This window comes from Schistocerca gregaria, unplaced genomic scaffold (assembly GCF_023897955.1).
Source record: "Schistocerca gregaria isolate iqSchGreg1 unplaced genomic scaffold, iqSchGreg1.2 ptg000662l, whole genome shotgun sequence".
Classification (NCBI taxonomy): Eukaryota; Metazoa; Arthropoda; class Insecta; order Orthoptera; family Acrididae; genus Schistocerca; species Schistocerca gregaria.
In genome coordinates this window covers 507,403-512,049 of record NW_026062045.1, presented here as the reverse complement: position 1 = coordinate 512,049, position 4,647 = coordinate 507,403, and positions in this window count along the sequence as shown.

Genomic DNA, 4,647 nt, shown 5'->3' with positions numbered 1-4,647 from the left:
TTGCTGATGACGTGAAAATAATGGAATTGGAACACTTTTATTTTGACAATTTATTTTACAGCCTTGAACTTAAAACATACTTAAAAAACATCAAAACATTGAGTCCATGGGCACCATAAGGAAGAACTGAATAAAGAACTGTCCTCTACATGACGAGAAGCGGTTACTGAATGACGAGTCAGCTATGACTACAGGAAGGACAGTCACTCAGACCTCATTTTAGTAAGGTGGGCAGGCTATAAAATCGTGACACTTGCAAGCTCGTTTTTTGGTGTCCAACCACTCTCAACAGGAAAACGATGGGACAGCAATCAAAAAGGAATTGATGTGCCCTGTCCCAGTATTGTACGTCAGTACAACAAGCACATGGGAGGAGTTGATCTTGCTGGTATGCTGATAGAGCTCTACAGAGTACCAATGAAAACTAGGCGATGGTACATGAGATGGTTTGGATTTATTCTAGATCTGAGTGTTTTAAATGCTTGCCTGCATTTTTCGAAGAGAATCTCTGGACAAGAAGACCTCATCAAAGTCATTTAGGGCAGATACTGCCAATGGTTTGATATTTTCAGGTAAAAGTAAAGTAGGAAGACCTTCAACAGACAAACCACCACCATAAAAGAAGAGTAGGAAGGCAACAGCTCCGACTGTTACACAAGATGTCCGATTTGATAATATGGAGCATTGGCCTGTATACGGTCCCAAAGGTCGTTGTCGTTATTGTCCTTCTGAATATTCTACAGTCATGTGTTCCAGTTGCAATCTAGTATTGTACTTCGATCCAAAGAGGAACTGTTTCCAAAAATTCCATTGCAAGAAGAACAAGAAGGAAAATAAAACAGTTCTATTACGCAGCAGGAATGCATAAATGTGTTTATAAATTAAATTATTCACGTACGGCAAACATTTTGCTTGAGGTTATCGGCAAACTCCTTTTTCCTATGATATGTATAAGTGTGATCTACTGCTGGCAATGTTGCTTGTAAGCAACGTTTCATAATTTTCATAATTTTTGTCAAAAATTTCTAAAACTGACTGAATTGTATTTCTTTAAGTATAATAAATAGATATAAGCACTTAATTTTTTTTTTATTTTCACCATTTGCCAAATAAAGAGTTAAAAAGTTTCTCATACACAAGACAATGTGTGAAAGATTCTTTATTTAAACAATTTAAGGGATACAAGGCAGTGTATATCATATAGTTCATTTATTTACTTTAAATATTTAAATAGACAAAATTCCATTCCCTACAAATTCTTTGAGGGTGAGAAGATACTTGGAATATTAAACAACTTCGAAATTTTTTTTTAGCCCACACGCCCAAACACTTCACTGGGCTTGTCATTCCACGTATTACTATATGTGGAGGCCACGCTACCCCTGCTCAGGTCTGTGACTGGCCACTATGAGAGCAGACGTTGCAGTAATCCCCAAACAAAAGAGCTTCTGATGGTGGCTGTCCTTTATTATTTGATTGCTGAGAAATTCCTGTTCAAGCACATGCGCTCTCTCTCTTTCCCCTATCCCCCTCTCTCTCCCTCCACCCCCCCTCCTCACAACCGGTCATGTCCTGTAGTGTAACCCTGCTAGGACTGCATGCACCATTGGCCGTGGTCGGATCGAATCACACACAAAGCAGCATTTACCTAGTAAACCCCACCTGTGCATTTCTTAGAGTGAGGTAATATCTCCATCAGATTGATTGTCTAATTAATTAAATCGATGCCCTTCGTGTGGGACAGTTTTCCGTTGCTTTCTATTGGTGGATTACTAGGATTAGAATATTTGATGGGATTCGATCCTACAGCTTCCCAATTTCCGAACCCTACTGTTATTTTTTCCCGTTGCCTCCTATTGGTGTATACTGATACAGTTAAGTCATTTATAGAAAGTCCATTAAGCTGGAGGTAGCTGAAAATTTCAAATTTCAGCTCAGCTGCATGCTGTGTCCATAGAAAATCTGAGGAGATTTCGGACTGGTATGTGTGCTCGCAATAAAGCAACAACAATAAATTGATTAAACGGGGATTGGATATTGCGATTGGATTTTTAAACCTTTGTAGAATTCCTAAATTGGTTCTCTCCACTACATTCGGAAGGAGGAGGAGGAGGAGGAGGAGAAAGGGTGTGTTAGGGGATAGGACAAAGACACAGAAAATACCACAATCCAGGCCGTAGCAGTAGTTGTCATGGCCAGATGTTGGATATCGCTGAAATACATCCTGAATGCACATGCCCAGTGTCCACACGTCACTCGCCAATCTCCTCATGAGCAACCAGCGCCAACGCTCAGAGGTCGGACGGCCGTAGCCAGTTTGGTGGACGCGTGTGTCCGCCAGAGTGCACCACCCTGACGTGGAGGGCGTCTGGAAGTGATTGGAGTGGTAGGAATTAGGATGTTATCAACACGTTCATTGCCAACACTTGGCAGTTATCGATATTGAATGACTCAATTTTCCAAGGGGAATACATGCAACACATGCGATCACAGAGACAGCCCAATGCACACTGTGTATTAGATTGCTGTTTAGCTATCGAAAGGGCACTGTGGCTGGGACTTACTCCTGTAGCTGTGTGCAATAACCGACTAGCTGGCCTACTGGAACTTTTCGTTGTAACCACCGATTGCCAGAAAAGCCCATTTGTTCTGGCCACATGCCTCCTCTGGCACACGCCTCACATTCGAAACCGCGTCGTCCTAGGAAACCAGCAAAATTTATTTATCGCTGTAATTAGAATTAAATATTACACTTGCAGCCCTAATCTCATAACATTGGACACCGACTCTGGAAATATCCCCCTTATAACTGGGTACAGTTTAACACATAAAATGCTTCATCCTCCTTGGGGCTATTGGTGAATTAGTACAATGGACATCCAGCTCACAAAATAGTTTGATTGGGGTGATCATGTGCCATCACTGTGGATTTTTAGAGTATAAAAGGAGGTGTGATAGGAGCAATCGTACACCTTGCATGTTTATTATTACTGGAGAATCTAGACAATATTGGTTGTTGTTTTGGCCTTCAGTCCTGAGAGTGGTCTGATGCAGCTCTCCATGCTACTCTATCCTGTGCAAGCTTCATCATCTGCCAGTACCTACTGCAACCTACATCCTTCTGAATCTGCTTAGTGTATTCATCTCTTGGTCTCCCTCGCCGTTTTTTACCCTCAAAGCTGCCCTCCGATACTAAATTGGTGATCCCTCGGTGTCTCAGAACATGTCCTACCAACCGATCCCTTCTTCTAGTCAAGTTGTGCCACAAGCTCCTCTTCTCACCAATTCTATTCAATACCTCCTCATTAAGTATGTGATCTACCCATCTAATCTTCAGCACTCTTCTGTAGAACCACATTTCGGAAGTGTCTATTCTCTTCTTGTCTAAGCTATTTATCGTCCATGTTTCACTTCCATACATGGCTACACTCCAATACAAATATTTTCAGAAACCACTTCCTGACATTTAAATCTATACTCGATGTTTACAAAATTTTCTTCTTCACCAACGCTTTCCTTGCCATTCCCATTCTATATTTTATATCCTCTGTACTTCGGCCATCATCAGTTATTTTGCTCTTCAAATAGCAAAACTCCTTTACAACTTTAAGTGTCTCATTTCCTAATCGAAATCCCTCAGCATCAGCCTCGTTTTGCTTTTGTTGATGTTCATCTTATATCCTCCTTTCAAGACACTGTCCATTCCGTTCAACTGCTCTTCCAAGTCCTTTGCTGTCTCTGACGTTCGCCGATGACATTGTAATTCTGTCAGAGTTTTTATTTCTTCTCCATGGATTTTAATACCTACTCCGAACTTTTCTTTTGTTTCCTTCATTGCTTGCTCAATATATAGATTGAATAACAACGGGGACAGGCTACAACGTTGTCTCACTCCCTTCCCAACCACTGCATCCCTTTCATACCCCCCGACTCTTATAACTGCCATCTGATTTCTGTACAGATTGTAAATAGCCTTTCGCTCCCTGTATTTTACCCCTGCCACCTTCAGAATTTGAAAGATAGTATTACAACCAACATTGTCAAAAGCTTTCTCTAAGTCTACAAATGCTAGAATCGTAGATTTGCCTTTCCTTAATCTTTCTTCTAAGATACGTCGTAGGGTAGGTATTGCCTCACGTGTTCCAACATTACTATGGAATCCGAGGTGATCTTCCCCGAGGTCGGCTTCTATAAGTTTTATCCATTCGTCTGTAAAGAATGCGCGTTAGTATTTTACCGCTGTGACTTATTAAACTGATAGGTAATTTTCACATTTGTCCACACCTGCTTTCTTTGTGATTGGAATTATTATATTCTTCTTGAAGTATGAGGGTATTTCGCCTGTCTCATACCAAATGGTAGAATTTTGTCAGAACTGACTCTCCCAAGGCTGTCAGTAGTTCTAATGGAATCTTGTCTACTCCCGGGGCCTTGTTTCGACTCAGGTCTTTCAGTGCTCTGTGAAGCTCTACATGCAGTATCATATCTCCTATTTCACCTTCTCCTACATCTTCTTCCATTTCGATAATATTATCCTCAAGTACATTGTCCTTGTATAGACCCTCTATATACTCCTTCCACCTTTCTGCTTTCCCTTCTATGCTTAGAACTGGGTTTCCATCTGAGCTCTTGATATCCATGCAATTG